At 45.5% G+C, this 20,551-nt stretch overlaps 1 protein-coding gene and 1 long non-coding RNA gene across 2 annotated transcripts in view; one reads left to right on the plus strand and one right to left on the minus strand.

Annotated features, from left to right (window-relative positions):
• The window catches only part of LOC144680013 (uncharacterized), a 773,835-nt gene that overhangs the window by 621,168 nt on the left and 132,116 nt on the right, over positions 1–20,551 (plus strand). The gene's annotated exons all lie outside the window — the stretch shown is intronic.
• mppe1 (metallophosphoesterase 1) overlaps positions 1–20,551 on the minus strand; it is an 84,003-nt gene that overhangs the window by 59,049 nt on the left and 4,403 nt on the right. The window lies entirely within an intron of this gene.

Below are 20,551 nucleotides of genomic sequence, written 5' to 3' on the forward strand. Positions count from 1 at the left end.
CAAACACTCCCAGGACAGGTACAGCACGGGGTTAGATACAGAGTAAAGCTCCCTCTACACTGTCCCCATCAAACACTCCCAGGACAGGTACAGCACGGGGTTAGATACAGAGTAAAGCTCCCTCTACACTGTTCCCATCAAACACTCCCAGGACAGGTACAGCACGGGGTTAGATACAGAGTAAAGCTCCCTCTACACTGTCCCCATCAAACACTCCCAGGACAGGTACAGCACGGGGTTAGATACAGAGTAAAGCTTCCTCTACACTGTCCCCATCAGACACTCCCAGGACAGGTACAGCACGGGGTTAGATACAGTGTGAAGCTTCCTCTACACTGTCCCCATCAGACACTCCCAGGACAGGGACAGCACAGGGTTAGATACAGAGTAAAGCTTTCTCTACACTGTCCCCATCAGACACTCCCAGGGCAGGTACAGCACAGGGTTAGATACAGTGTGAAGCTTCCTCTACACTGTCCCCATCAAACACTCCCAGGACAGGTACAGCACAGGGTGAAATGCAGAGTAAAGCTTTCTCTACACTGTCCCCATCAGACACTCCCAGGACAGGGACAGCACGGGGTTAGATACAGTGTGAAGCTTCCTCTACACTGTCCCCATCAGACACTCCCAGGGCAGGTACAGCACAGGGTTAGATACAGTGTGAAGCTTCCTCTACACTGTCCCCATCAAACACTCCCAGGACAGGTACAGCATGGGGTTAGATACAGAGTGAAGCTTCCTCTACACTGTCCCCATCAAACACTCCCAGGACAGGTACAGCACAGGGTGAAATGCAGAGTAAAGCTTTCTCTACACTGTCCCCATCAGACACTCCCAGAGCAGGTACAGCACAGGGTTAGATACAGAGTAAAACTTCCTCTACACTGTCCCCATCAGACACTCCCAGGGCAGGTACAGCACAGGGTTAGACCACATGATCATAAGACATAGGAGCAGAAATTAGGCCATTCGGCCCATCGAGTCTGCTCCGCCATTCAATCATGGCTGATAAGTTTCTCAACCCCATTCTCCCGCCTTCTCCCTGTAACCTTTGATCCCCTTACCAATCAAGAATCTATCTATCTCGGTCTTAAATACACTCAATGACCTGGCCTCCATAGCCTTCTGTGGCAATGAATTCCATAGATTCACCACTCTCTGGCTAAAGAAGTTTCTCCTCATCTCTGTTCTAAAAGGTCTTCCCTTTACTCTGAGGCTGTGCCCTCGGGTCCTAGTCTCTCCTACTAATGGAAACATCTTCCCCACGTCCACTCTATCCAGGCCTTTCAGTATTCTGTAAGCTTCAATCAGATCCCCCCTCATCCTTCTAAACTCCATCGAGTATAGACCCAGAGTCCTCAAACGTTCCTCATATGTTAAGCCTTTCATTCCTGGGATCGTTTTGTGAACCTCCTGTGGACCCTCTCCAGGGCCAGCACATCCTTCCTGAGATACGAGGCCCAAAATTGCTCACAATATTCTAAATGTGGTCTGACCAGAGCCTTATAAAGCCTCAGCAGCACATCCCTGCATTTATATTCTAGTCCTCTCGAAATAAATGCCAATATTGCATTTGCCTTCCTAACTACCGACTCAACCTGCAAGTTAACCTTAAGAGAATCCTGGACTAGGACTCCCAAGTCCCTTTGCACTCCAGATTTCTGAATTCTCTCTCCATTTAGGAAATAGTCTATGCTTTTATTCTTACTGCCAAAGTGCATGACCTCACACTTCCCCACGTTGTATTCCATCTGCCACTTCTTCATCCATTTTCCTAACCTGTCCAAATCCTTCTGCAGCCTCCCCGCCTCCTCAATACTACCTGTCCCTCCACCTATCTTTGTATCATCTGCAAACTTAGCCAGGATGCCCTCAGTTCCTTCATCTAAATCATTAATGTATAAAGTGAAAAGTTGTGGTCCCAACACTGACCCCTGCGGAACTCCACTAGTCACCGGCCGCCATCCTGAGAAGGACCCCCTTATCCCCACTCTCTGCCTCCTGCCAGACTGCCAACCTTCTATCCGTGCTAGTACCTTGCCTCTAACACATGGGCTCTTATCTTACTGAGCAGCCTCCTGTGTGGCACCTTGTCAAAGGCCTTCTGGAAGTCCAAGTAGATAACATCCATTGGCTCTCCTTTGTCTAACCTACTCGTTACCTCCTCAAAGAATTCTAACAGATTTGTCAGGCATGACCTCCCCTTGATGAAACCATGCTGACTTTGCCCAATTTTACCATGCACTTCCAAGTAGTCTAAAATCTCATTCTTAATAATGGACTCTAAAATCTTACCAATGACCAAGGTCAGGCTAATCGGCCTGTAATTTCCCATCTTTTGCCTCACTCCCTTCTTAAACAGGGGGGTTACATTTGTGATTTTCCAGACCTCTGGGACCCTCCCTGACTCCAGTGATTCCTGAAAGATCACCACTAATGCCTCCACTATCTCTTCAGCTATCTCCTTCAGAACTCTGGGGTGTAATCCATCTGGTCCAGGTGATTTATCCACCTTCAGACCTTTCAGTTTTCCTAGCACCTTCTCCTTGGTAATAGCCACCATACTCACCTCTGCCCCCCGACCTCTCTTGAACTTTGGGGATGTTACTCGTGTCTTCCACTGTGAAGACTGACGCAAAGTACCTATTCAGTTCCTCCGCCATTTCTTTGTTCCCCACTATTACTTCTCCAGCGTCATTTTCCAGCAGTCCAATGTCCACTTTTGCCTCTCTCTTACCCTTTATATATCTAAAAAACTCTTGCAATCTTCTTTTATATTACTGGCTAGTTTACCCTCATATTTAATCTTCTCCCTCCTTATTTCTTTTTTAGTTGTCCTCTGTTGGTCTTTGTAGGCTTCCCAATCCCCTGGTTTCCCACTGCTCTTCGCCGCATTGTATGCTTTCTCTTTAGCTTTTATGCTGTCCCTGACTTCCCTTGTCAGCCGTGGTTGCTTTATCCTCCCTTTAGTATGCTTCTTCTTCTTAGGGATGAATTTTTGCTGTGTCTCCCAAATTACTCCCAGAAACTCCTGCCATTGCTGTTCCACTGTCTTTCCTGCTAGGCTTACCTCCCAGTCAATTCTGGCCAGCTCCTCCCTCATGCCTCTGTAGTTGCCTTTATTCAACTGTAATACCGTTACATCTGATTCCAGCTTTTTCCTCTCAAATTGCAGGGTAAATTCTATCATATTATGGTCACTTCCTCCTAAGGGTTCCTTCACCTTAAGCTCCCTTATCAAATCTGCCTCATTACACATCACTAAATCTAGAATTGCCTGTTCCCTAGTGGGCTCCACCACAAGCTGCTCCAAAAAGCCATCTCGTAGACATTCCACAAATTCCTTTTCTTGGGATCCACTAGCAACCTGATTTTCCCAGTCTACCTGCATATTGAAATCCCCCATGATCACTGTAACCTTGCCTTTCTTACACACCTTTTCTATCTCCTGGTGTATCTTGTGCCCCACATCCTGACTACTGTTCGGAGGCCTGTACATAACTCCCATTATGGTTTTTTTACCTTTGCGGTTCCTCAACTCTACCCACACAGTTTCTACATCATCTGACCCTACTTCGTTTCTTGCTATCGATTTAATTTCATTTCTTACTAACAAAGCAACCCCACCCCCTCTGCCAACCTGCCTATCTTTTCGATAGGATGTATATCCTTGGATATTTAGCTCCCAGTCCTGATCCCCTTGCAGCCATGTCTCCGTGATGCCCACCACATCATACCTGCCAATTTCAATCTGCGCCACAAGCTCATTTACCTTATTTCGTTAGATTCTTCTACACTGTCCCCATCAGACACTCCCAGGGCAGGTACAGCTCGTAGTTAGAGACAGAATGAATCTTCCTCCACACTGTCCCCATCAAACATTGCACTTCAAAGCAACTCAATTTTTTAAGTGCAGTGAGGCTTGTAAAATAAGGGGATGTTTGCTGGAACAGATGTGTTAAAAGGATAACCTATCCATCTTATAAAGTCTACTCCTGCTCCGGAATTGGTCTCAATCTCCCAAGAATCTGAACCCTACCCTCCTACATGATCTCACTAGCCATGAACCTAGCTTCCTTATGCCTGTGCTGACTAGCTCATAGCAACTGGATTAATCCCGAAGTTAGCATTTCTGTTCAATTAAAGAGCAGTCTAATCTCCTTTCTCATCCAGTTATGGGATGTGGGCGTCACTGGCTGGGCCAGCATTTATTGTCTATCCCTTATTGCCCTTGAGAAGGTGGTGGTGAGATATTAGGGTGGGCAATAATTGCTGGCCTAGCCAGCGACACCCACATCCCATGAATGGATGACACAGGATGCCGGGCTGCTCTTTAATTTAACAGGAGTGGTCACATCACGAGCTTCCATGTGCTAGTCAGCACAGGCATAACTGCTGAAATTCTTTTTGGAGGACGCCAATTTTATTTACTCCCTTGTCCACATTTCATAAAATGACTGATCTTTAGACTCTGCAGATTTATTGTGCTCAGGTTTTGACCATGTGATTGATCATGTGTTTTGTCGCAGTTTTACTGTTCCGGTGTACGGTTTCATTAAAATTACTTAACCTGTCTGGCTGCATCCTTCACGTGAGCAGGAGAATTACTTTGAATTTGCAATAGACCGTACTCCTAAGGAAAGGGATTACACCCAACACATTAAACTGACTTTTCTTCTCAAATGCTGTCAAACCTGCTGTGTGTGTATGTCATTATTTTTTGCATCCTTGTGGTGGATGACATTTGTTTAATTTTGCATGTGCGCGCGTTTGCATTTTCATTAGAACTTGCTTGTTAAGAACATACTTTAATCATTTTGTTCATGAACATGACATGACATGACTATTACAATTTTGAAATCAGGATGTGTTACAATGTACGATTTACTTTTTAAAAATGTTGCTCATTTATTTCTTAAAGGCACATACAAGGCATGCATCATGGAAAATCATATTCTGCATACCAGCAATAAAAAAAGGAGGGTCAGCAGGTTCCAAATGGCACACTGTGCTCAAGGGTCTGGTGGAGACCATTAGTTGGCCTGATAGATTTTGTAATTTTCCTGATAATAGAAAGTTGTGGCATAAATGTTGAAAATAAATGGCGGCGCTCCAAAGATTTAGGGGTCCATGTACATCAACCTTTAAAATGTCATGGACAGGCACAGAAAATAACCAAATGGAACGCTGTCCTTTATAACTACAGCACTATATTACAAGAGGTTAGAAGTCACACTTCAGCTATACAAAGCCCTGGTTAAGCCACACCTGGAGTACTGTATGTACTCCATCTCTTTTTATCTCTGTGTTTAATTGACTGCCACTCCTCTTCAAGAAATGCCTACCTTGAAGAAGTACTGCTCTGCTCTCCGACAGGATTTCCGTATCTCTCTTCTGCCTTGTTCACCTTCATTGCTATCCATTTCTCTCCTGGTGTTTGACAAGGTGTTTACTAAAACCCGCTTTCACAGCCATATTTCCTTTCTCAGTGACTGTCTCCATCTCCGAATTACCCCACGTGGATTTCAACTGAAATTCCATCCCTCTTGTTTCGAACCCACCCAGGATTACAGGTATCTCCGGGACATAAAACGTTTCTCGGACTGCTGTTCCCGTCGCATTCTGAGATCCACACTCAGTGCCATGCGCCGCCATATGAACACACTCGACTTCTCCCTCCAGCAGCATCCGACTAGGCACTTTACAGCCTTCTGGACTGAATATTGAATTCAACAACTTTAGATCTTGAACTCCCTCCTCCATCCCCACCCCCTTTCCATTTCTTCCCCCTCCCTTTTGTTTTTTTCCAATAATTTATATAGATTTTTCTTTTCCCACCTATTTCCATTATTTTTAAATCTATACCTTTAATGCCCGGTCAGTCTTTCCACCCCACCCCCACTAGAGCTGTACCTTGAGTGTCCTGCCATCCATTCTTAATTAGCACATTCTCTTAGATAATATCACCACCTTCAACACCTCTTTGTTCCTTTGTCTGTGACATCTTTTGATTATCTGCTCCTATCACTGCTTGCTTGTCCCTACAACCACCCCCCTCCCAAATTCTCTCCCCCCACCTTAAACCAGCTTATATTTCACCCCTCTCCTAATATTACTTAGTTCTGTTGAAGGGTCATGAGGACTCAAAATGTCAACTCTTTTCTTCTCTGCCGATGCTGCCAGACCTACTGAGTTTTTCCAGGTAATTCTGTTTTTGTCCTGGAGTACTGTGTTCAGTTCTTTTTTTAATATATTCTTTCCTGGGATGTGGGCGTTGCTGGCTGGGCCAGCATTTGTTGCCCCATCCCAAACTGCCCTTGAACTGAGCGGCTTGCTCAGCCACCTCAGGGGGCAGTTAAAAGTCAACCACATTGCTGTGGGTCTGGTGTCACATGTCGGTCAGACCAGGTAAGGACGGCAGATTTCCTTCCCTGAAGGACATTAGTGAACCAGATGGGTTTTTAGGACAATTGATGATAGTTTCATGGTCACCATCACTGAGATTAGCGTTTAAATCCAGGTTTTATTTATTGAATTTAAATTCCAGCAGCTGCCTGGGCCTCTGGATTACTAGTCCAGTGGCATTACCACTACACCACCAATCCCCACCACGCTTTGGTAAGGATACATTGGCCTTGAAGGGAGTGGTGCCCAGATTCACCAATGTAATATTGGAGCTTAGAGGGTTAAATTAAGAGAACAGGTTACATAGATTAGTTTGCATGTAGTAGATTAACGGTGACCTAAACGAGGTATTTACAATGATTAAAAGATAGTTTCTATCTGCACAATTTACTCAGATTTGGGGAGGGGTTGGGGGGAGAGGTCAGAACAAGGGGGCATTTCCTTAAGTACGGTGTTCAGTGGCCTGGGCACCACTACTTTAGGAAAACTAGTATCCTTGGAGGGAGTGCAGCATAGATTTACCAGAGTGATACCTAGACTCCAAGAGTTAAATTACATGAAGCGATTGCTCAGACTATGGTTATATTCTCTGGAAGTTAGATGGTTAAGGGACGATTTGATTGAAACGCTCAAGATCTTAAAGAGAAATGGGTAGCATAGATAGGGAGAAATTCTTCCCTGATTGGAGAGCCTAGGATTAGGGGACAATCAAAAAATTAGAGTTAGGCCATTTTCAGGAGTGAAATTAGGAAGCGCTTCTACGCACTCAGGTAGAAGTAGTTTGGAACAAGTGGCAATTAATGTTAGGGCAATTCTTAGATCTTCAATCTGGGATTGATTGATATTTGATAACCAGATGTATTAAAGGGATATGTGGAGAAGACAGGTTTGTGGAGTTGGTTCACATAACCCAGCTCTTCCGAGGAGTGGCAACAACGTTGGATTGCCACTCCGCCTGAAAATTCCTCTGAAGTCGATGTTGCTCCACATTTCTTCCGGAACCTTCCAAGCCCAGCTTTTCCAGAAATGCAGGACGCAGCATCCCTCGGAGAGCTCCGAAGTGGAGTAGAGTCGGAGGGAAGACGCAGCCCTTTTTTACGGCACCAGCTGCCGCATTGGAAGGTTAAACATCCAGTTTGAATGTTAGTGAATGAGTGAGTGGGTAATTGTTAGTGAATGGGTGGGGTGGGTGAAGTAAGTGGGTGGATATGGTGGGTGAGATAAATGGACAAAGCAAGGAGAGTGTAACCCAATGTATTGTTTATCTTTTTAACGTACAATCACTTTTTAACTATGTAACAGTTTCTTTACTTCTTTTATATTAATTAATGTAGACCGGTTGTGGTGTAACCCTGTCTCATGGTGATAACATGGAACATCAAGGTATAAGGACTCAGACTGAAGCTATGTAAAGAACTGTACTGAACTGCACTGTGGGCTCAAAACACAAAACAAAATGGTAATTTAGTCAAGTGAAAGCCTTGCTAGAATGAGTAAATAACTTAAACTATAGGAGGGCTCGTACCAGGGAATATAAGCAGTCTGAGCTTCGTTAAGAGACAAGGAATGTGCTGCCTTCTCCCGGTTCTGGAGATTGATAACAGTGTTGGAGATAACAAAGCGGAGTCAAGCTGGCTATTGCACCTCAAGAGTGACGGCCTAGCCAGCGTACATCTAGAGAAAGCATGAGATGTACAGTGATGTAATTGAAAACCAATCAAATGGGCTATCACAGGGCCATAGCAAAGAAAGGTATAAAGAAAGAGTCCACAGAACATCTGGGCTGCAGTGGTTAGAGCAATTTGGTCAGTTCCTCAGAAGATGCGCATGGAGGATTCGTCATCGGATAGACCGCCCAATGTTAGACTAGGTTTTAATTTGTCTAACATTACCTGGGTAACTATCAGATAAGTGCATCAGACCTGTCCAAAGTCTCCAGCTCTAACTCAGAAACAGAGACACACGCGGAGGGTCCCAGGGAGAAGGGGAATTTTCCATCGCAAGTTGAAACTTCCCAGGCAATTCCCACGTAGATCAGTGCATCAGGAAATCCACTGGGTCCCGACATGCACTCAGTTGTACGTCCGGTTGCCAACGATCCGGAGACTGGAGGACTTTGGCCAATTCACTGAATAGTAGTTCAGTCTTGAGGGGTTAAATGCCCTCTTGCTGTTCCTGTGTTTCCTATAAACCCTTATTCTCCAGTTGCAAAACTTATTCAAACTTACATATGACGCCCTCCACCTGGACCACTCCCTCTGGATTCTTACCTTCTCTTGATCTTTTCATTGAGAACTGTCGGCGTGACATTAGTCATCTCAATTTCTCTGCTCCTCTCACCCACTCTAATCTGTCTCTCTCTGAACTTGCTGCACTCCGTTCTCTCAGGTCCAACCCTGACATTGTCATCAAACCCACTGACAAGGGTGGTGCTGTTGTTGTCTGGCGCACTGACCTCTACCTCGCAGAGGCTGAGCGTCAACTCGCAGACACTTCCTCCTACCTCTCCCTGGACCATGACCCCACCACTGAACATCAAGCCATTGTTTCCAGGACTGTTACTGACCTCATCTCCTCTGGAGATCTTCCTTCCACAGCTTCCAAGCTGATAGTCTCCCAACCTCGGAGGGCCCGCTTCTACCTCCTACCCAAAATCCACAAACAGAACTATCCTGGCAGACCGACCATGTCAGCCTGTTCCTGCCCCACGGAACTCATTTCTTGCTATCTTGACTCCATTCTCTCTCCCCTTGTCCAAACCCTTCCCATCTACATCCGTAATTCCTCTGACATCCTACATCATATCAACAATTTCCAGTTCCCTGGCCCCAACCGCCTCCTCTTCACCATGGACATCTAATCCCTCTACACCTCCATCCCCCACCGGGATGGTCGGATGGCTCTCCACTTCTTCCTCGAACAGAGGCCCGAACAATCCCCTTCCACCACTACTCTCCTCCGTCTGGCTGAACTTGTTCTCACACTGAACAATTTCTCCTTAAACTCCTCTCACTTCCTCCAAATAAAAGGTGTGGCTATGGGTACCCGTATGGGCCCCAGCTATGCCTGTTTCTTTATGGGGTATGTGGAACATTCCTTGTTCCAGTCCTACTCCGGCCCTCTCCCACAACTCTTTCTCCTGTACATCGATGATTGCTTCGGTGCTGCTTCATGCTCTCGTCTGGATCTGGAAAAATTTATTAATTTTGCTTCCAATTTCCACCCCTCCATCATTTTCACATGGCCTATCTCTGACACTTCCCTTCCCTTCCTTGACCTCTCAGTCTCAATTTCTGGTGATAGACTGTCCACCAATATTCATTTCAAGCCTACCGACTCCCACAGCTACCTCGACTACAGCTCCTCACACCCCGCTTCCTGTAAGGACTATATCCCATTCTCTCAGTTCCTTCAACTCCGTCGCATCTGTTCTGATGATGCCACTTTCAAAAACAGTTCCTCTGACATGTCCTCCTTCTTCCTTAGCCGAGGTTTTCCACCCACGGTGGTTGACAGGGCCCTCAACCGTGTCCGGCCCATCTCCCGCGCATCCGCCCTCACACCTTCTTCTCCCTCCCAGAAACATGATAGGGTCCCCCTTGTCCTCACTTATCACCCCACCAGCCTCTGCATTCAAAGGATCATCCTCCGCCATTTCCGCCAACTCCAGCATGATGCCACCACCAAACACATCTTCCCTTCACCCCCCGGCGGCTTTCTGCAGGGATCATTCCCTCCGTGACACCCTGGTCCACTCCTTCATCACCCCCTACACCTCAACCCCCTCCCACGGGACCTTCCCATGCAACCGCAGAAGATGCAACACCTGCCCCTTCACTTCCCCTCTCCTCACCGTCCAAGGGCCCAAACACTCATTTCAAGTGAAGCAACATTTCACTTGCACTTCCCTCAACTTAGTCTACTGCACTCATTGCTCCCAATGCGGTTTCCTCTACATTGGAGAGTCCAAACGCAGACTGGGTGACCGCTTTGCAGAACACCTTCGGTCTGTCCACAAGCATTACCCAGACCTCCCTGTTGCTTGCCATTTCAACACTCCACCCTGCTCTCATGCCCACATGTCCGTCCTTGGCTTGCTGCATTGTTCCAGTGAAGCTCAATGCAAACTGGAGGAACAGCACCTCATCTTCCAACTAGGCACTTTACAGCCTTCCGGACTGAATATTGAGTTCAACAATTTTAGATCATGAACTCTCTCCTCCATCCCCACCCCCTTTCAGATTTTCCCCCTCCTTTTTGTTTTTTCCAATAATTTATATAGATTTTTCTTTTCCCATCTATTTCCATTATTTTTAAGTGTATTTCCATCCATTGTTTTATCTCTACCTTTTAGCCTTTTTAGATTCCTTCACCCCACTCCACCCCCACTAGGGCTATCTGTACCTTGCTCGTCCTGCTTTCTACCCTTAATTAGCACATTCCTTTAGATAATATCACCACCTTCAACACCTCTTTGTCCTTTTGTCTGTGACATCTTTTGGTTATCTCCACCTATCACTGGCCCTCTATCCAGCTCTTCTTGTCCCACCCCCCACCACCCCCTCCCTTAAACCAGCTTATATTTCACCCCTTTTCTATTTTTCCTTAGTTCTGTTGAAGAGTCATGCGGACTCGAAATGTTAACTATGCTCCTCTCCACAGATGCTGCCAGACCTGCTGAGTTTTTCCAGGTATTTTTGTTTTTGTTTTACATATGACTTTTTCAGCTATAAGTTAATAAGTCAACATTTACAGTAATATTTCACTGCTATTCACAATAGTCTCTTAATATTATGCTTTATGCACATGTGCGGGACCACAGTAAATTGAAGGTTCAAAAATTCATGTTTCTACCACATAACACTCTCTGGTGCAGTACTGAGGGAATGCACCATTGTTAGAGGTACTATCTTTCAGGTGACACATTACTCGAGAATCCAACCATCGCCCCTTGATACTCAATGGCATTACCATCACTGAATCCCCCATTATCAACATCCTGGGGGTTACCAGTGACCAGAAACTGAACTGGACTAGCCATATAAATACTGTGACTACAAATGCAGGTCAGAGACTATGAAGCGTGTGACAAGTAACTCACCTCCTGACTCCCCAACGCCTGTCCATCTACAAGGCACAAGTCAGGAGTGTGATGGAATACTCCCCACTTGCCTGGATGAGTGCAGCTCCCACAACACTGAAGAAGCTGATTGTTACCACATCCACAAACATTCACTCCCTCTGCCACCGACGCACAGTAGCAGCAGTGTGTACCATCTACAATATGCACTGCAGGAATTCACCAAGGCTCCTTCGACAGCACCTTCCAAACCCACGACCACTACCACCGAGAAGGACAAGGGCAACAGATAGATGGGAACACCACTACCTGGAAGTTCCCCTCCAAGTCACTCACCATCCTGACTTGGAAATATATCACTGTTCCTTCACTGTCGCTGGGTCAAAATCCTGCAACTCCCTTCCTAACAGCACTGTGGGTGTACCTACACCACATGGACTGCAGCAGTTCAAGAAGGCAGCTCACCACCACCTTCTCAAGGGCAATTTGGGTTGGGCAATAAATGCTGTCCCAGCCAGCGAAGCCCACATCCTGTGAATGAATAAAAACAAAACATTACTCGAGGCCCCCTCTGCCCTCTTGAGTGGATGATCCCTTGACAGTATTTTTCAGAAGAGCAGGGGAGCTATCCCCGGTGTCCTGGTGTCATGCAAATGTAATAATTTTCATAATATAATTGTGATTTATTGTAAAGGTAGGTTAATAGTGGGGTTTGGATTAGCTTCTCTGCAAGGATGTGTGTGTGCGGTGGATTTAATTGAAGTGGAGGCAACTGGTCTGAAGCTTTTGAGTTATCCAAAACGAAGCTAGGTTTAAAATGTTAAATAGGTAAACATAGCTGAAGTTTTAAGACGCGAGGAACGTTTGCATTTTTAGATAAATTAGGTTTGTTTGAATTTCAAAAAGAGATGGTAAGATGTTACACCTAGCCATGAGAAGCTAAGTCCAACAGTGTGTTTATTTTTCCCAAAGGTTGCTGTTAACATGAGCACTTTGAAAAGATTTATGTTATGGGAAAAGTAAAGTTGCAAAGACATATTGGAACAATGGAATTTACATTAAAAAGGGAGAAATATATATAAAGGAGATGAGCTTATGCGTAAGGAGAAGGCATTCAAAGATCTAACAAGTGGGAAAAGCCTCCAGCCTCTATGCATCAAGCTGCTGTCTACAGGAACCGAAGCTGAGAAAATTCACTGTGAATATCATTGTCCAGGGTATTATGTGGCTTTGCCTGGGTCTGTTTAAATCTATTTGTTTTCACTGTTGCCTTAATGGAGGTGTAACTAGGAGCCAGATTAATTAGGGGATTTAGGAGTTGTTATAGTAGTAATTTGTAGACCTATGTATGCACTTAAAATCTTTTCTTCTATTAATACATGTTTAATTTAGTATTGTAAAAAAACCTCTAAGACTTAGTGAACTTATCACTACTGAATTCAAGGCATGCATCTCAAAATAAAATACAAATTGCAAAACAATTGTGGCAGTTGTTTCAAGTTTCCCTCTGGGATTTGAGCAGTTCAGCATTTACCATCCACTGTGCCATAACGCCTGGTCAATATTTATCCCTCAATCAACATCATTAAAAAAAGTTATCTGGTCATTATCACGCTGCTGTTTGTGGGAGCTTGCTGTGCACGAATTAGCTGTCATGTTTCCTACGTTACAACAGTGACCAAGCTTCAAAGTGCTTTGAAGCATCTTGAGGTTGTGAAAGGCGCTATATAAATACAAGTCTTTCTTTCCAGCATCAAATATAAAATGATATACACTGATAGAACACAGGCACTTATTATGGAAGTTGTTTTCCAAAGGGGTATAGGATGTGGGTCTTTGCCTGTGAGGCCAATGAGCTGAGCTTCAAATCTCATGCGGTACCTCCAGGATGGAAGCAAGCTCCGATACCAAGTTAACCCATACATCTCCAGCAAACTATTTAACAGGATATAGTGGTTAGATTCTGATCACATGGTCAGGGAATACAGGGAGTGCCTAAAATGGGCAATACATTTAAATTACTGATCTTTGCTGAGATCAAGGCTGTGTTTCGAGGCATTGCCACAGAGACACAGGTGTCTTTACCACTCAGTGCCGTAGATGGCACATTATAAGAGGATTGTTTGAGCAGTGCTCTCCAGGTTGGATATCTGGGAGACCTTTAAGGCAGCAAATCTACAGTTCCAATCTCAGCTGATATTGTCAACAGGCAAGAAGGAGAACGTTGAACTTGCTAAACCGGAATCGTCGAATGTGAGTTGGAAAACTTGTGTTACCCGACACCAAGGTTTTTCTTATGCCCAGCAACCACCAAACTAGTGAAGCACCGTTGTCTGATTTTTCCTCTATTATCCCAGGTGTTGGGTTGGAGGCTTGCTGGAATTGTTTGCATAATTCATTAAAATGTCATGGACAAGTACAGAAAATAATAAAAAGGGATGCTGCTCTTTATACAGGGGGATAGAAGTCATGCTTCAGCTATGAGGAGCCCTGGTTAAACCTTTAGACTATTTTCTTTCAGGGAATGAAATACGAGCTACATACAGTCCACAAGAACAAAGTGGAATGCAACAGGAGAGCCGTTTGGTCCTTTAAACCAGCTCAGCGTTTTCTACAAGCAGCTCACACCGGTGTTGAGACACGCATGTCACTCTGACTGTTTTATCTTCACACTCTTCACTTGGAGATTAGTGTGAAGTAGTGGAAGAATTCACAAGCTGATTTAACAGTGTGACAGGCTACGATAAGAATGCTCCTTCCATGGCCATCACTATCTATATAGCAGCTGTTTGGGTGCTTAGTCCGATATAGCAGGAGTATCTCATCAGTTCCAGCAACTCAAATGACGGGGGCGGGCGGAAACACCCATAACAGCTGTACACAAGGAAGCCACTGGATATCAATCTGGAGCGCTGATCTCCCGGGGAGGTCAGTGATGGCACAGTGGTATTGTCACTGGGCTAATAACCCAGGGTAATGCTCTAGGGACCCGGGTTTGAATCCAGCCATGGCAGATGGTGGAATTGAATAAAAATCTGGAATTAAAAGTCTAATGATGATGTCAATTGTTGTAAAAACGCACCTGATTCACTAACTTTAGGGGAGGAAATCTGCTGTCCTCACCTGGTCTGGCCTACATGTGACTCCAGACCCACAGCAATGTGGTTGACTCTTAACTGCCCTCTGAAATGACCTAGCAAGCTACTCAGTTGTATCAAACTGCTACCCACCCCCCTCCCCACCACCCCACAAAAAAAGAATGAAACTGGACGGGCCACCTGGCATCAACCGAGGCACCAGAAGCGACAATGGCAACTCAGCCCTGTCGACCCTGCAAAGTCCTCCTTACTAACACCTGGGGGCTAGTGCCAAAATTGGGAGAGCTGTCTCACAGACTAGTCAAGCAACAGCCTGACATAGTCACATTCATGGAATCATACCTCACAGATAATGTCCACCAGCAGGACAGACTCAGCAGAGGTGGCAGCACAGTGGTATACAGTCGGGAGTGAGTTGCCCTGGGAGTCCTCAACATCGACTCCGGATCCCATGAAGTCTCGTGGCATCAGGTCAAACATGGGCAAGGAAACCTCCTGCTGATTACCATGTAGCATCCTCCTTCAGCTGATGAATCAGTGCTCCTCCATGTTGAACACCACTTGGAGGAAGCACTGAGGGTGGCAAGGATGCAGAATCTACTCTGGGTGGGGGACTTCAATGTCCATCACCAAGAGTGGCTCGGTAGCACAACTGCTGGCTGAGTCCTAAAGGCCATAAAGGTCTGTGGCAGGTGGTGAGAGAACCAACAAGAGGGAAAAACACACCTAGACCTCATCCTCACCAACCTACCTGTCGCAGATGCATCTGTCCATGACAGTATCAATAGGAGTGACTACTGCACAGTCATTGTGGAGACGAAGTCCCACCTTCACATTGAGGATACCCTCCATCATATTGTGTGGCACTACCACCGTGCTAAATAGGTTAGATTTCGAACAGGTCCAGCAACTCAAGACTGGGCATCTGTGAGGTGCTGTGGGCCATCAGCAGCAGAATTGGACTTGAATACAATCTGTAACCTTATGACCCAGCATATCCCCCACTCTACCATTACCATCAAGGCAGGGGATCAACCCCGGTTCAATGAAAAGTGCAGGAAGGCATGCCAGGAGCAGCACCACACATACCTAAAAATATGAGGTGTCAGCCTGGTGAAGCTACAACACAGGACTATTTGCATGCCAAGCAGCAAGTGGTAGACAGAGCTAAGCAATCCCACAACCAACAGATCAGATCTAAGCTCTGCAGTCCTGCCACATCCAGTCGTGAATGGTGGTGGACAAATAAACAACTCACTGGCAAAGGAGGATCCACAAATATCCCCATCCTCAATGATGGGGGAGCCCAGCACATCAGTGCAAAGTATAAGGCTAAAGCATTTGCTACAATCTTCAGCCAGAAGTGTCGAGTGGATGATCCATCTCGGCCTCGTCTGGAGGTCCCCAGCCTCACAGGTGCCAGTCTTCAGCTAATTCGATTCACTCCATGTGATATCAAGAAACGGCTGAAGGCACTGGATACTGCAAAGGCTATGGGCCCTGGCAATTTTCCAGCAATAGTATTCAAGACTTGTGCTCCAGAACCTGCTGCACCCCTAGCCAAGCTGTTCCAGTACAGCTACAACACTGGCATCTACCCAGCAATGTGGAAAATTGCCCAGTTATATCCTGTATACAAAAAGCAGAACAATTCCAACCTGGCCAATTACTGCCCCATCAGTATATTCTCCATCATCAGTAAAGTAATGGAAGGGATCATCAACAGTGCTATTAAACGGCACTTGCTTAGCAATAACCTGTTCGCTGTGTCCCAGTTTGGGTTCCACGAGGGCCACTCAGCTCCTGAGCTCATTACAGCCTTGGTTCAAACATGGACAAAAGAGCTGAACTCCCGAAGTGAGGTGAGAGTGACTGCCCTTGACATCAAGGCTGCATTTGACCGAGTGTGGCATTAAGGAACCCTAGCAAAACTGGAGTCAATGGGAATCGGGGAAAACTCTCCACTGGTTGGAGTCATACCTAACACAAAGGAAGATGGTTGTGGTGGGCGGAGGTCAGTTATCTCAGCTCCAAGACATCACTGCAGGAGTTCCTCAGCATAGTGTCTTTGGCCCAACCATCTTCAGCTACTTCATCAATGACCTTCCTTCCATCATAAGATCAGAAGTGAGGATGTTCAGTGATGATTGCACAATGTTCAGCACCATTCGCGGCTCCTCAAATACTGAAGCAGTGCATGTCCAAATGCAGCAAGACCTGGACAATATCCAGGCTTGGGCTGACAAGTGGCATATAACATTCACACCACACAAGTGTCAGGCAATGACCATCTCCAACAAGAGAGAATCGAACCATTGCCCCTTGATGTTCAGTGGCATTACTATCACTGAATCCCCCACTATCAGCGTCCTGGGGGTTACCATTGACCAGAAACTGAACTGGGCTAGTCATATAAATACTGTGGCTACAAGAGCAGGTCATAGGCTAGGAATCATGCGATGAGTAACTCACCTCCTGACTCCCCAAAGCCTGTCCACCATCTACAAGGCACAAGTCAGGAGTGTGATGGAATACTCCCTACTTGCCTGGATGAGCTCCCTTGACATCATCCAGGACAAAGCAGCCCGCTTGTTTGGCACCACATCAACAAACTTTCACCCCCTACACCACCGACACACAGTAGTAGCAGTGTGTACCATCTACATGATGCACTGCAGGGATTCACCACGGCTCCTTTGACACCATCTTCCAAACCTACAACCACTACCATCTAGAAGGACAAGGGCAGCAGATAGATGGGAACCCCATCGCCTGGAGGTTCCCCTCTAAGTCACTCACCATCCTGGCTTGGAAATATATCGCCATTCCTTCACTGTCACTGGGTCAAAATCCTGGAACTCCCTTCCTAACTGCATTGTGGGTGTACCTACACTACATGGACTGTAGCGGTTCAAGAAGGCAGCTCACCACCACCTTCTCAAGGGCAACTAGGGATGGGCAATAAATGCTGGCCCAGCCAGCAAAGCCCACATCCCGTGAATGAATTTAAAAAAAGGAAAGTTCACTGGGAACGAGGTCCGAACCTTTCACCTCAGAAGCTGAAGGTTACTTCTACAAAATTCCTCAGTACACACAAAGTAAATCCATTAAAATAATTTATCCTTTGCCATTTCACTGTCATTCAACTCTGGCAGATATAAACTTAGCATGCATCACACCTGAGGAAGGGCAGTCACTACCCTATTATATTTTAAAACTAAAATGTGTTTCTCCTTGGTGTGCATTTGGGTAATTGTGCCCAAGTTCTGTTAGGAATTGTGCTGGGTAAGTTATCATTCAAGTTTCTGGTAAAAATCATTTGCTTAATCACGAAAATAAAATCTTCCATGAACCAGAGCCACTGGTTAATGTAACAGAACGCAATGTTTTTTTTCTTTTGAGTAAGTATTTATCGTTGTATTTAAGGGTGATAACCTGATCTACCTTTATTAATACAGCTGTAGCTGAAACTGGACTGGGGAAGATGTTGGTGTGGTGGTAATGTCCCTAGACTTATTACCCAGGGGCCCAGCTAATGCTCTGGGGATATGTGTTCAAAGCCTGCCATGGTAGCTGGTGGGATTTTATTTCAATTAATAAATCTGGATTATAAACAGCATATTATTTAAATGGCGAGAGATTGCAGAACTTAGAGGGATCTGAATGTCCTGGTACATGAATCACAAGAAGTTAGCATGCAGGTACATCAAGTGATTGGGAAAGCAAATGGAATGTTACTGTGTACAGTTTTGGTCTCCTTTTTTAAGAAAGGATATAAATGCATTAGAAGCAGCTTGGAGAAGCTTCACTTGACTGACACCTGGGGTGGGATGGTGGGGATGGGGGGTTATCGTATAAGGAAAGGTTGGACAGGCTGGACCTGTATCCAATGGCATTTAGAAGAATCTTCTTCTTATCGTGTCCACGGACAATTTATACATGGCCCAGATAGAACTGGAGACATTTTTGCGCCTTGTTGGTGAATTCGGCAAGATCTGCATCCATTTCCATCCATTGTTTTATCTCTACCTTTTAGCCTATTTCGATCCCTTCCCCCTACCCCACCCCCAAGAGGGCTATCTGTACCTTGCTCGTCCTGCTTTCTACCCTTACTGTGGGAAGGGTAAAACTCCAAGAAGTATGACTAATGGGAAACAAAGCAGCAGGTCAGCGTGTGGGGGGGTGGATTCAACTTCAAGGAAAATTATGAAAAAACTGAAAAGAAAGGAGAGCCCAGGAGAGGCTATTAAAGTCTCCAGAACACAAAATAGGACAGAGTGTTTGGAAAGGGCTAGGAATCTAACTTCAAGCACATCAGATAAAGGGACGACAATGAGAAGGGGGACGGGAAATACAGGACTGAAGGTGTTGTATCTGAATGCACGCAGTATACGAAAGAAGGTAAATGAGCTTGTGGCACAGATTGAAATTGGCAGGTATGATGTGGTGGGCATTACGGAGACAGCCATGCAAGAGGATCAGGACTGGGAGCTAAATATCCAAGGATATACATCCTATCGAAAAGATAGGCAGGTTGGCAGAGGGGGTGGGGTTGCTTTGTTAGTAAGAAATGAAATTAAATCGATAGCAAAAAACGACGTAGGGTCAGATGATGTAGAATCTGTGTGGGTAGAGTTGAGGAACCGCAAAGGTAAAAAAAACCATAATGGGAGTTATGTACAGGCCTCCGAACAGTAGTCAGGATGTGGGGCACAAGATACACCAGGAGATAGAAAAGGTGTGTAAGAAAGGCAAGGTTACAATGATCATGGGGGATTTCAATATGCAGGTAGACTGGGAAAATCAGGTTGGTAGTGGATCCCAAGGAAAGGAATTTGTGAAATGTCTACGAGATGGCTTTTTGGAGCAGCTTGTGGTGGAGCCCACTAGGGAACAGGCAATTCTAGATTTAGTGATGTGTAATGAGGCAGATTTGATAAGGGAGCTTAAGGTGAAGGAACCCTTAGGAGGAAGTGACCATAATATGATAGAATTTACCCTGCAATTTGAGAGGAAAAAGCTGGAATCAGATGTAACGGTATTACTGTTGAATAAAGGCAACTACAGAGGCATGAGGGAGGAGCTGGCCAGAATTGACTGGGAGGTAAGCCTAGCAGGAAAGACAGTGGAACAGCAATGGTAGGAGTTTCTGGGAGTAATTTGGGAGACACAGCAAAAATTCATCCCTAGGAAGAAGAAGCATACTAAAGGGAGGACGAGGCAACCAGGGAAGTTAGGGACAGCATAAAAGCTAAAGAGAAAGCATACAATGCGTCGAAGAGCAGTGGGAAACCAGGGGATTGGGAAGCCTACAAAGACCAACAGAGGACAACTAAAAAAGAAATGAGGGAGAAGATTAAATATGAGGGTAAACTAGCCAGTAATATAAAAGAAGATTGCAAGAGTTTTTTCGATATACAAAGGGTAAGGGAGAGGCAAAAGTGGACATTGGGCCGCTGGAAAATGACACTGGAGAAGTAATAGTGGGGAACAAAGAAATGGCGGAGGAACTGAATAGGTACTTTGCGTCAGTCTTCACAGTGGAAGACACGAGTGACATCCCCAAAGTTCAAGAGAGTCGGGGGGGGGCAGAGGTGACTATGGTGGCCATTACCAAGGAGAAGGTGCTAGGAAAACTGAAAAGTCTGAAGGTGGATAAATCACCTGGACCAGATGGATTACACCCAAGAGTTCTGAAGGAGATAGCTGAAGAGATAGTGGAGGCGTTAGTGATGATCTTTCAGGAATCACTGGAGTCAGGGAGGGTCCCAGAGCACTGGAAAATCGCTAATGTAACCCCCTTGTTTAAGAAGGGAGTGAGGCAAATGATGGGAAATTACAGGCCGATTAGCCTGACTTCGGTTGTTGGTAAGATTTTAGAGTCCATTAAGGATGAGATTTCAGAATACTTGGAAGTGCATGGTAAAATCGGGCAGAGTCAGCATGGTTTCATCAAGGGGAGGTT

Source organism: Cetorhinus maximus, chromosome 4, assembly GCF_964194155.1.
Source record: "Cetorhinus maximus chromosome 4, sCetMax3.hap1.1, whole genome shotgun sequence".
NCBI lineage: Eukaryota > Metazoa > Chordata > Chondrichthyes > Lamniformes > Cetorhinidae > Cetorhinus > Cetorhinus maximus.